A 14,239-nucleotide genomic window follows, 5' to 3' on the forward strand; every position below is an offset into this window, starting at 1 on the left:
AAAACTTACGAAGTATTGCGAAAACTACTGGCACTTGGGTCATGCAAAGGAGGAGTGTAAATCTAATGAGAGTAACACCAATTTTCAACGTTCGAGATAAGGAAATTGCTAATGCTGATGCTGAGGGTATGAGACAGACATTAGGGGTGGGAAGGGACGAAGGGTAGTGTCTATGTGGTTGAGCATTTTTGGAACTTATCTATTGGATAGCCTAGTGCGAATCAAGACATTCAGTTGGGGTTAGATACGCAGGTTACCAAATAAACAAATAGTGATCAAATAACTAATCAGGTGGAGTTGGCAGCCCAGGTTTTAGAGAGAACAGCGGACAAGTTTGCGGCTGCTATCAAGGGCAATTCAACAATCACAGTTGTTGAGGATAGAAACAATCAGCTAGTGGACGGAGCTGGGGCTGGAGGGAGCAAGGGTGATTTCGTTTCTTGTCATAAGAGGGACAAATAGGGTCAGGGAACTCGCGTGCGAGGTTTGGACTCAACAATCAGTTTGAATGATCATGTGATGCCACTACTAAGTGATGACAGCCTGTAGTTTACTAATATAACATTTTTTGGTCTAGAAAATAGTTGCATTAGAGGGAGGATGAGGATGGGTTGGATCCTAATGTTGAGGAGGAATTTTAGGTGGTGCAATTGCAATCTACTGCAGGTAATTTGTCTCCAAGAAGCTCCAGTGGCTTGGCACATAAGCATAACAAGCCGATATCCTCAGCCGCTAGGATTCTTGATGGTTTCATGGCGGTTAAGGTTGACAAACCAAAAGGATTCATGCAAAATTTTCGTTAGATAGACAGCTAAGGTCGAAAGCAATCAACTCGCACAATTCTTTCCAAGTCTTATTAAATGATTAATGGCATGTTTTGAAATATTTGAGTCTTCTAAAACTCCAAATTTTAGAAGACTCAAAAAATTGATTCAAATGCATCGAATTCAAATTCTAGCTATTTGTGAGCCTCGGCTTCGGGTGGAGAAGGCTGAGTGTTATCGCTATAGGTTGAATTTTCATGGTTTGTTGAGAAATTCTATGGACTCTATTTGATTATTTTTCCAAGAAAGCTTTATTAGTGTAGTCATTGGCAAAAGTTCCCAACATGTTTCAGTTAGATTTTTCCATATTCATTTGCCATCCCAACTCACTTTATTGTTTGTGCATGCACAATGTACTGCTGCTGATAGAGAGGAGCTTTGGGCTAGTTTACCAAGAGACAACCCAAAATCAGGTGCATGGCTTGTTGATGGTGACTATAATGCAATTACAGATGCCTATGAGAAGAGAGAGGGATGCCTTTTCAATCCCTCTGAAGCAATAGATTTTGTGCAATTTCTAGGTGAGGCGAATCTCATTCATACATGGTTTTTTGGAGCAAGTTTTACATGGTGTAACAATCAACATAGCTCTACAAGGATTTGGAAACAGTTAGATATGGTGTTGGTAAATAAGGGGTGCCATGATACGGGGTTAAACTTGTCGCTCTCACATTTAACCCGTGAGCCGTCTAATCATGCCCCTCTCCTCATCTCTGTAGCTACTAGATTGGATAACAAACCACGGCCTTTTCGATTTTTAAATGTTTAGACGTTGCGAGAAGATTTTCTACCTGTTATTAGAGATTCTTGGGATCAACCTTGTGACGGGTCTCCTATCCACATTTTATGTCATAAATTGAAACGGCTTAGGGGAGCCATCTAGTGATGGAACAAGGAGGTGTTTGGGGATATCTTTCAGACAGTCAAGCAGAAAGAAGAGGAGGTGCGGCTTGCGGAGGTTTGAATGAAGAATGATGAGTCGGAGAGAACGCGGATGGACTTGCACTTAGGTCAAGCTAAGCTGCGCAATGCTTTGTAGGTGGACGAGCATTTTTGGAAACAGAAAGCTCACGTAAAGTGGCTCCAAGACTAGGATAGAAACTCCAAGCTCTTTCACTTGGTGGTGAAAAATAGAGATTGAAATTGGTGATCCATAAAATAAAGAATGAAAGAGGTGAATAAGTTGAGTTTGAGTCGGTGATAGGGGAAGAGGCTGTGCGGTACTTTGAGAAGATGTTCATAGCTCAACAAATGACTCTGTCTCTGGGTTTGTTATAGAATATCCCTGAACTTTTGTTAGAAGAGAACAATGCTATGTTGGAACAATTCCCCACTAAGGAGGATATTTGTCATGTGGTTTTTGATATGGATGGGGAGAGCGCACTTGGTCGGGATGGATATACGGGTCGGTTTTTCTCATTTGTCTGGTCAATTATTGGAGATGATTTGGTTAGGGCAGTGTGTAGTCTCTTTTGTAGAGCAACATTACCGAGAGTTTTTATGGCAACCTCTATTATGTTAATTCCCAAGGTAGCACATCGCCAGGATTTTTCTCAGTTTAAGCTAATTAGTCTATGTAATTTCATTAACAAATTATTTTTGCGATTATTGGCTGATCGGCTAGCTAGAGTACTTCTGAAGATCATATCCCCGCAGCAGAGTGGGTTTATACATGGACATCTTATATCAGATAATTTTTTACTTACTCAGAAACTTGTGTATGACATGAGTAGAACGGCAAAAAGTGGCAATGTAACCTTGAAACTTGATATGCCAAGGTGAATGACCGGGTCTCGTGGCTGTTTTTTACTATGGTTTTGAGAGATTTTGATTTTGGTGAACAATGGATTGGTATGATTTGGAGATTGATATCGAATTCTAGTTCTCGGTTATTATCAATGGGGCAAGTGTGGGTTTTTTTAAATCTACGAGAGGGATTCATCAAGAAGACCCGTTGACTCTAACACTATTCATTATTAGGGCATAGATTGATGATTTTGATCCCTGTTTTTTGATATTTATAAAATAATTGGATATTACTAATCTCTTTTCAATAAGAAGTTTTTTTTAGTTCTGAAGCAATTTGATTCAAAGAACAAGAGCAAATTGAAAAAAGATAAAATTTGACGAAAGCTGTGGGACGCTCACAAAGTCAATACCGGACGTCCGATAAACAGGACAAATGCTGGATGATCATATCGGATGCAGAATGTCTCTACCGGACGTCCGATAGAAATAAGATGATTTCTCAAAACTGTCTGTTTGCTGTCGGACGCACAAAGAACCTGTCACCGGACGTCCGATAGAAATAAGATAATTTCTCAAACTCTCTGTCTGCTATTGGATGCAAGCATCGGCTACATCGGACATCCGATACTCCCAACGGTTAGTTAATTTTTTAGCTACCTTCTAGCCGTTGGAAGCCATAATAAAGTACTTTTCAGATCTCATATAAATAGAGTATGGTCAGAAACTTCACAATAACTTTTGTAAACTGAGAATACAAGAGATAGTGAGTAGTTTTAGTGAGAAAACACACTCCAAGGAAGATTTGTACTCTTAGTTGTGTGAGATTCATTGTAAACTTTTTATTTGTGAATGAATACTTCAATAGTATAGCTCTGTAAGGGTTGTCCCGAGGGATAGTAAAATTTCCTAATTTGACCGAGTAGAGTTTGGGGTAAGGAGGAAGTGAGCCTTCCTTTGTACACAAGATTGATTGTATTTCATCAAGTTGAAGAAACTTGTTTGAATTGATCTTCAAGTTCAAGAGGAGCTTGGTAGTCAATTGGTTTACAATTCCTTTTTTCTTATTTACTTATTGTTATCTTGTGATATTTAAATTGCCTATATTTTCTACTTCTCTCAAGTGATTTTGTTCATTCATTGATTGATTCATTGTGTGATCACTTAAAAAAGAGGGTAAATTTCATATTGAGCAAAAAAGTGCCCATAATTTGATTAACTTTATAATCAACCTAATTCACCTCTTCTCTTAGGTTGTTTTTGGGGTCTAACAATTAACATCAGAATTTGGTTTCTTAGAGATTAAATTCAAGCGGTTTAGGAGTAAAGATGACAACCACTAATGTCATATTGTTTGAAGGCCAATCTGTAGTTAGACCTCCTATATTTAATGGATCAAATTATGTGAGTTGAAAAGAAAGAATGATTATTTTCTTGCAATTGATTGACATTGAACTGTGGTTTATTGTTAATGAAGATCCTTATGATGCCTCAATAGTAGATGAAAATACAAACAAACTTAGACCAAAAATAAGAAATGAATTAACTGCAGAAAATAGAACTCATCTCATCTTAAATGCAAAAGTTATGAATGTGGTATATAGTGCTTTAGATTCAAATGAATCTATTAGAGTCAAAAACTGTAAGTCAGTTAAAGAAATTTGGGACAAATTGAAAGAAATTCATAAAGGCAGTGAGAATGTTAGAGAACAGAAGAAATCTATCTTAGTCACTAAATATGAGTAATTTAAGATGGAATCTCATGAAAATATTGATAAAATGTATTGTAAATTAATGATTTATTAAAAATTTAGAAGTTCTTGATAAGGAATACTCCTTAGGAGAGAAAAATAGAAAAATCTTGAATGTTTTGTCTAAAGATTGAAAAAGTAAAGTGACTGCTATTAAAGAAACAAAAGATTTGAATTCAATGCCTATTGAATCTCTTATAAACTCTTTAATATTTTATGAGTTGAAACTTAAGACCAAAGTACATGAAGAAGAAGATGCAAGAGCAAAAAGGAGCATTGGTCTAAAAGCTTCTCAAGATGATGATGACTTGGTTTTAATGGATGAAGAAGATATGGATGATAATGATCTAACTCTCATCACAAAAAATTTCAAGAGAATTCTCAACAAGAGAAGATTCAGAAAAGGAGAACCTAGCAATTCGAATACCAATCAATTTAACTTTGCAAAAAACAAAGGAAAGTAAGAGGCCAATAAAAAGCAAAGTGACAAATGCTATGAATGCGGCCAATCTGGACACTACATGAATGAGTGTCCAATAAAGAAGAAAAAAGAATGAAAAGTTGAAAGAAAACAGAATGAGTACAACTCTGATGGTGAAATTGAAGAGGAAAAAAAATCTGCTCAAATGGCTTTCATGGCCATTGGAGATGATGAGGTAACAACTTGTAATTCTCAACTTGATAGTGATGATAAAACTGATGATGATTTTGAATCTTTCATTGAAAAATTGCATGATAGATTGAAAGAATTTTATACTAGAAATAAGGAATTAAAACACAAAATTAGTTTTCTTCTTCAGGACAATGCACATCTTTTTCAAGAAAATAAAAAGTTGAAAATTGAAAATGATTACTTGAAAAAGAATGAGATTGATCTACAAAATGAGTTTGATAGAAAAATAAGATTTTGTGAAATATTCAGAAAAGAATAAGGTGATTTGAAAAGAAAAATGGACAATCTAAATGAGTTATTCCAACATAAAAATAAAACTGTTTTCAACGGAATGAATCAAGCGCTCATTTTGACACTCATGAGAAGAAGTCAAATTCTGGTGCAAATGATTTACTATTTATAAGAGAAGATAAGTAAGATTTATTAAACCTATTCATACAAATAACTTTTTGGTAATGTGTAATTTTTGTTGTAAAAAAGGTCACATGAAAAGCGATTGCTATGTGAGGAAGAACATGAGAAGAGACATGAAATGCATGTGGATAGTTAGCATGATGTTAACTTTTATGGATCCAAAAATTAAAAGGTACCAAATATTAATTCTTGAACTCTTGAATAGGTGAACTTAGTGAACATTATTAAAGGATTAAAGTGATTTATAGACAATGAATGTTCAAGACATATGACTGGTGATGTTGGTAAAAATAGTCAGATTTTTATTCATAATGTTCTTTTGGATAATAATTTGGGTTATAATTTATTAAGTGTTAGTCAATTATATGATAGAAATCTATTTGTTTTATTCAAGAAACATGAGTGTTTAGTTTTTTATTCAAATTTAACATCATTTTCAAAGAAAAAGATTTAATGACATATATGTTGTGATTCTTGAAAATATCAATTCCTCTAACCTTCAATGTCTTAAAGTTTCCAAATGAAAACTCCTGTATGTGGCATAGAAGGCTTCATTTCAGTATGGATTTATTAAAAGAAATTTTCAAAAAGGATCTTGTTAGAGATCTATCAAAATTAAGTTTGAAAAAAATAAAATTTGTGATGCTTGTCAATTTGAAAAACAAATCAAAGTCTCTTTTAAACTCAAAAAGTGTGTTTCTACTTCAAGACCATTGGAGTTTTTACATCTTGAATTGTTTGATCCTATGCAAATTGTTAGTTTGGATGGTAAGAGATATTGCCTAGTAATTATTGATGATTACTCTAGATACACTTGGGTGGTTTTTCTTGATGATACTCTCAAAAATTTTGTTTTCCTATTTGCAAAAATTCAAAATCTGCTTAGTTTGAATATTGTTAAAATTAGAAATGACAATAGTTCGGAATTTAAATGTTGTGACTTTCCAAAATTTTGTGATCACACTTTAGGTACTCTAGTGTCATTTGCACTTCATATTAGGATGCATTTTCAATGTTCTTTTATAATTTTCTTTTGATGTTTCTGATGCTCTGAACTGAGTTTTCTTTGATTTTTTTAATGATTAATGGATTTCGATTGATATGAATGTCGGTATGAATATTGGTCTCATTGATGTTCATTGTTATTTTTGATCTCTTTAGGTGTTATTTTTTTGTTATTGACTGATGATGGTTGCAACTGTTATTATTTTTTATGACAATTACTCTCTAATTTTATGATAATAAAAAATGGGAGAAATTACTAAATAGATGCAATATGTAAGGGGGAGTTATTCTGATGTAAGGTAAGTTATTTTGGATGTTTTGGATTTTAACATTTTGGCTAAGTAAGGGATGCAATGTGTAAGGGGGAGATGTTATGAGATTGGTATTTTTTTTTTATCATCATCCATTGTTTTGTTATCAGTCTGTTATTGATTGATGATGGTTGCAGCTGTTGTCATTTTTTATGGCAATTATTCTTTAATTTTATGATGACAAAACGGAGGAAAAAATACTAAATAGATACTGGTTATGGATGCAATATGTAAAGGGGAGTTATTCTGATGTAAGGTAAGTTATTTTGGATATTTTGAATTTTAATATTTTGGTTAAGTAAGGGATGCAATGTATAAGGGGGAGATGCTATGAGATTAGTATTTTTTATCATCATCCATTGTTTTGTCATCATTAAAAAGGGAAAAAATGATGATCTTGATCTCTGTCTTTTGATGTTTACAAAATAATTGGATATTACTAATTTCTTTTAAATAAGAAGTCTTTTCAGTTCTGAAGCAATTTGATTTAAAGAACAAGAGGAAATTCAAAGAAGATAAATATTGTCGAAAGCCGTCGGATGCTCACAAAATCAATACTGGACGTCCGATAAATAGGGCAAATACTGGATGATTATATCGGGTGCAGATTGTCTCCATTGGACATCCGATAGAAATAAGATGATTTTTCAAAGCTCTTTGTTTGCTCTCGGATGCACAAAGAACCTGTCACCGGACGTCCGATAGAAATAAGATGATTTCTCAAACTCTCTGTCTGCTATCGGACGCAAGTATCGGCTGTATTAGACTCCGATACTCCCAACGGCTGGTTGATTTTTCAGCCACCTTCTAACTGTTGGTAGCCATAATAAAGTACTTTTCTGGTCTCATATAAATAGAGTATGATCAGAAACTTCGCAATAATTTTTACAAACCGAGAATACAAGAGATAGTGAGTAGTTTTAGTGAGAAAACACACTTCATGGAAGATTTGTACTCTTAGTTGTATGAGGTTCATTGTAAGTTTTTTATTTGTAAGTGAACACTTCAACAATGTAGCTCTGTGAGGGTTGTCCTGAGAGATAGTAAAACTTTCTAACTTGACAGAGTGGAGTTTGGGGCAAGGAGGAAATGAGCCTTCCTTTGTACGCAAGATTGATTGTACTTCATCAAGTTGAAGAAACTTGTTTGAATTGATCTTTAAGCTCAAGAGGAGCTTGGTAGTCAATTGGTTTGCAATTCCTTTCTTCTTAGTTACTTAGGGGCTGCTTGGTTAAAGGGTTTGGGAATCACAAAAAGGAATGAACCCCTTATTTGTTGCTTGGGTTAAGGCTATTGGAATGCAAATTTTGGAATCATTTCTAAAAAATCAGACTTCTCTCATTCCCGAGCAAATTGGGAGGTTTTGGACAAAACCCTCAACTGATTTCCTTAGACAACATTTTTGACGAACCTACCCTCTCTTTCTCTCTATCACACACCGCACCTTCTATTCTTCTTCTTCTTCTTCCCTTCCGCTGTAATAGATGCCATGGGAGAATCACTGGAATCATCCAACTCATCATGGGAGAGATGTGGTGGAGAGTTAGGAGGACTCGAAACAAATACAGAAACTTGTGAATCACACCTAGAAGTAATATCCTTGTTCGATTTCTGGTCTTGAAGAGTGAGATCAAATCTTTCGAGATATCTAATTCAGATTGCTGGAGGCCATCTTGATGACTATCATAATACATTGTCTGCCTCCCTTGAAAAGTTCCATCTCTGGTCTTTGTGATAGCCAAATTCATCTGCATAAGATTCTTTCCCTTCTCTTACATGAGCACTAGAAGACATATATCCTGCCCCTCCATGAAATAATGGGTATTCTGTTCTTTTGTTTTAGGGATAATTGCAGAAATAAACGGGTTTTATTGAAAAATTCGTTTTAATCTCATAAAGAGCTGGTATTTTATTGAAAAACGGGTTTATATTTATTTTATCCAATAAATAAATTTGTTTATGAAAAAATGGGAACTCTGTTCTTATAATGGAGGAAAGCCATAAAGAGCTGGTATTTTATTGAAAAATGAGTAAAGAGCTGGTATTTTATTGAAAAACGAGTTTATTTTTATTTTGTCCGATAAATAAATTTGTTTATGGGAAAATGGGTACCCTGTTCTTATAATGGAGGAAAATCATAAAAAACTGGTCTTTTATGGGAAAGTGATACTTTACGAAAAGTGACAGCGATTTGGTTTATGAAATTACCTTAAACCAAAATTTAGAATGAATTTGTTTGTTTTGAAAGTTGTATAACGGCTGTTAAATTTCAAATATCCCTTCCTTAAACTTTGGAATTCAGGGGTAAATTTGGAATTTAATTGCATTTAATTCCGAAACATTCATCAAACCAAGCATCAAGAATTGGAATGATGCTAATTTCAATGTGTGAACCAAGCTAGATATTGGAATGAAAAGTTTAATTCCAAAACCAGAGTCTATGATTCCATTTCCATTTCCAATTCCAATCTGTGAAACAATCACCTCCTTATTGTTTTCTTGTGATATTTAAATTGCTTATATCTTCTACTTTTCTCAGGTGATTTTGCTCATTAATTGAACGATTCATTGTGTGATCACTTAGAAAAGTGGGTAAATTTCATATTGAACGAAAAAGTGCCCATAACTTGATTAGTTTTATAATCAACCTAATTCACCTCTCTCTTAGGTTGTCTTCGGGCCTAACATAAGTGTTATCTGATTCATTGAATAAGTTACTAGACAATTTAGCTTTTAAGTGCTTTTCAATGCCGAGGGATTGTTTTAGGATTACTCATCTTAATTATGTAGATGATATCCTTATTTTGCAAGTGCATGTTTCACATCATTACAGTGGGTCATGCAAGTTATTGGGAGTTATGAGGTAATGTCGGGTCAGTAGATTAATGTGCAGAAGAGTTGTTTCTTGGTGCATGATAAGTTGCCGCAACATTGTGTGGCGACTGTGCAGCGAATAATTGGCTTTGTTCATAAAATATTTCCTGTGCAATACTTTTGTTGCCCATTGTTTGTTGGGAGGCGGAAAAGAATCTACTTCATGGAGATGACATAGTCTCTCATCAATAAAGTGGCGTCTTGAAAAAATTGGTTCTTTTCAATTGGAGGATGTATTATCCTAATTAAGCACGTCTTGTCGCTATACCTACCTACCTGCTTGCAGCCTCATGTCCTTCGAAGGGAGTTCTCTCATTGGTTGAACGTGCTATGGCAAATTTCCTTGGAATGAGAATGAAAGTGGCATTAGATATCATTGGATTAAGTGGCAAGACCTATGTGCTAATGCAGCACAAGGGGGCATAGGTGTTTATTTAATGTTGGAGGTTTATAAGGCTTTTTTATTAAAATTGTGGTGGCGGTTTTGGATGGGTGAATGCTTATGGTCTGAATTTATGTGAGCCAAGTATTGTCAATAATGTCACCGTGCATGGTGGAGGTAACTAGGACTAATTTGTATACTTAGAGATGAATGTTACACGTAAGAGAGTTGGTGGAAGGAAATCTCTGTTAGCTGGTATGTTCAGGACAATGTAACTTCTAGTTTGGTTCATTGTGCCAATGGTTACTAAGCGTCTCAGATCACTTGATAAAGAACTTTGTTTCGAATGGAAGGTGCAATCAACAGTTACTTGGCCAGTGGGTTCTGGACCATATTGCTGTTGGGATTATTACCAAGTCACCCCCATCAGGAGAAGGGACAGATTGTGCAATATGGTGTTTGATACAGTCAGGAAATTTATTAATTGCATCTTCTTATTAGCTAACCCAAGGTCAGGCGCCTTCATCTTTTATGTTTGACAATGTTTGGCACTCGTTGCCTATCAAAATATCTTTTTTCATGGTACACTTGTTGCTGGACCGGCTGCCCTTAGCATCTTCCTTAGGTAGATTGAGTGTTCATGGTCTATCAAAATATTTTTGTTGTACGGAGTCACAGTCTAAGTCGCTAGACCATGTGTTCTCAAAAGGAGCCATAGTTGGGTACCTTTAAGCTTACTTTGGGAATGTCGCGAGAGTGTCTTATAGAGGGGTTGGCATTTGCTGTCGACTAGCTGGATGGTGGTGTCAACCAAAGCACTATTTTCATTTGGACATACAAAATGTAGCCTTGCCGAGTTTAATATGTTGGCATATTTGGAAGGCTCGAAATCTTGCATACTTTGAAGGATGTTGTCTGCGTAGATAGACCGTTTGTGATTGTATTCTTGTTGATTTGATGGGGATAGTTAAGGGTAAAGGTGCCGGGAGGGGTAGATGGGTCTGTTTCATGGTACACTTTTTATTCCAATATTTTTGGATGGAAGCTTTGTATTCTTATAGGTTGGTGTCTTGGGAGAAGCCTACACAGGGGCTGTACAAGTTAAATACGGATGACTGCTCTTTATGCAATCCGGGTTTAATTGGTGGGGGTGGAGTTCTAAGAGATTCGTCTAGTGCTTTATTGTTTGGATTTTCCATATTGTTTGGAATAATGACAAATGCTCAAGTTAAGATCAAATCGCTTCATTTTGAAGTATAGTAGTGTCTTCTATGGGGATTTTCTCACTTACAGGTGGAGGTAGATTGTCTAGTTTTAGTGAATCTTCTTCAAGGTAATTTTGATTGCCCTTGGATAATTAGGTCTGAGGAAAATGCTTTGAAGGCAATACAAGGGTTGGTTTGGACAATTGGTCATTACTTTAGAGAAGCGAGACGCGTTGTTGAAGGTTGGTGTACGCTCATCCTCTTTCACCATCTATAGATCACACTCGGAGTTACCAAGGCTAGTTCGAGGCTCCATGCCTTTAGATAGATCAGGAACTCCCAATATTCGTAGGAAAGTTGTTCGATAATAGTTTTTTTATCATCTTTGGCTTCAATACCTACTAGAGGTTTGGGTCCATGTTCCACTCTTTTCATGTAATTTGTGATTTTCAATAAAATATGGGGGTGGTGTCCCTCCCCGTGTATGGGGCTAGGGCGAAAAAAAAAGCAATGCAAGTCTTCAAACCCGTCATTGCGTCGGTCATTGTCGAATTCCCATCGCGCATGTCTTTCTTTAGCTACAAGAATCTTATTCCAACTGAGATTCACTTATAATTTTTAGTAGTTATAAATAAAGGTTCTTTAGATCATATTTAGGGGAGAAAATAATAGGTTATGTTTTAGTTCATTCTCTTCACATATCTTTCTTGAAATATCAAGAAGAAGAGGTGGAAGAATCAAGGAGTAACTAATACAGAGATTGAAACCGGACAACTGAGAATTTTTTTTACTTATTCTCTACTACTGTTGATGTTGTGACAATATTTTACCATACACCAAATTTTAATAACCTAAATATCTCATTTTCTGCAAGTATACAAATCGTTTATCGAGCATAGGGGATATTAGGTGTCGATCCTACAAGAAAGATTGTCAATTACTAGTGGTTTTTGAACTCTTTTATTATTTAGATTATCACAAGTGCAAGAAATTAAATCTATTCTATAAACATGAAATAAAAGTAATTCAAAATAACAATAAAAAACTCCTAGAGTTATGAAATTCTTCACTACTCTTATAAGTGAAATTACCGATTAATTGAATATTATTATCTTGACTAATTATATTATAATTTCATATATATATATATATATATTTTTTTTCTAATATATATGAAACCTACTCTCTTAGTAAATCAATTATATTTGTAGATAAACTATGCCTACTCTCGTGGTTATGAAATTGATTACAAGTTCATTTTTTTTATGAAATTACATAAACAAGCTACCAAAACTACAAAGGTGCAACTCTACTCCCCAACTTTAGTACTTCTTTGAACTATTGTTAAATCCCAATTCTCAAGGTGCATCAAATAATCAAATAAACATCACAAACAATCATAGAAAGTTCATCCATAATTCTAGGTATAAACCTTAGAAACACATATTAAAATCCAAACTTATATAATAACCAACTTAGATTCAATTACAAAAGTTAAAGAATTGGAAAAGAAAAGTAACCTTTGTCACATAGTTCCCTCCTTATCTTCTTCATCCTCCTATTACTAAATCTAAACTGTGCTATACTATCTAAACTAAGAAATCTATGAACTACATTTTGAAGTGAAGAAGTGTCTTCACCCTTCTTAGTTTAGCTCTAAATAAGAAGATACAATCTCCTATTTATAAAGAAATCTTCAATTAGTCTTCTTGTATCTTTTAATGTGAACATAGCTTCATAAGTCAACATTTGTGGCTTCCATGGAATCAAGAAGATTTCAAGTGACAAAAGTATTTCTTATTGATAATTGTACTCTTCTCCAAGCCATAATTATGTCTTGTCAATCCTTGAAGTGCATGAAATGAGAAGCTCTTCAAGAAGCAAGTTGAGCAAGTTGCATTTTCTTAGTTAAAAATTTCGGCAAGTGAACCCTTGGAGGAAGATTGGCTGGTTACAAGCCCAGTTATGAAGTTGAAAATTTTGTAGCCAAAGTTAATGCTGTGATGCCCCCGCTTCTCCCAAGGGCGAACCCAAGGGTATCTGCGGGACGTCTGCCCAACTCTCGCCAGGACTCGATACAAATTCAATTCAAACTTAAAAATAACCAATTAGTACTAAAAGTTGAAAATATAAAGAAAGGTCAATTCCTTAATAATCGATCAAGCCTTACATCATAAGTTACCAAAATATATTACAATTCCAAAATATACAGCTTCCAAAAGTTGTCTAAACAAATACATTCAAAATTCTAATAAAAGCCCATCAAGGCGACCTCTCCATATTTTCTTCCATTTCAGCTCTAGGTTTTTTAGGCATCTTCACTCCACCAACCCTTTTTCCTATTTTATGGTGTTGGATAGACTTTTCGGACGGTTTAGGGATATCACTTGGATTACCCCTCTTTCTAGCATAAAAAGTCTTAGATTGAGACTTAGCATTTCTACCCTCTGTGCCTTATCCAAGGTGTCCGTAAAAATGATAATCTGGGCAGCTGCTAGGGATTCCTGAATTTCTACATTTAATCGCTGAATAAATCTCCTTATCCTTTTCCGTTCGGTGAGTACAAGTTCAGGGGCAAATTTGAAAAGTTTGGTGAACCGCTCCTCATACTCGACCACACTTAATAACCCTTGTTTCAACTTAATAAAATCGTCCTCCCTTTTTTCTTGTATAATTGGCGGGATGAACTTGACATTAAACTCCCTCTCAAAGTTTACCCAAGTCCAAGGGATTTGTTTTCTTTCCCACTTTGCACTAACAACATTCCACACGAGCGTGCCGCCCCTTCAAATTGAAAAAAGGCAAAATTCACTTGCCTTTCCTCGGTATAATCTAAAACAGTAAAAATATCAACCATCCTTTCAAATCAATTTTCTGCTATATCGGGATCAGATCCTCCATGAAATTTATGTGGGGCGAATTTCAAGAATTGTTCTAGGGCTCTATCCTCGCCCCTCTTTTGGTTCCTAGGTTGGTTGACTAGTTTAGGTCCGTGGCGCTCAGTTAAGCGCTCAAGAATATCTGTCATGCGGTTAATGGCCGTAGCTACTTGGT

Source organism: Coffea eugenioides, chromosome 9, assembly GCF_003713205.1.
Source record: "Coffea eugenioides isolate CCC68of chromosome 9, Ceug_1.0, whole genome shotgun sequence".
NCBI classification, from domain to species: domain Eukaryota; kingdom Viridiplantae; phylum Streptophyta; class Magnoliopsida; order Gentianales; family Rubiaceae; genus Coffea; species Coffea eugenioides.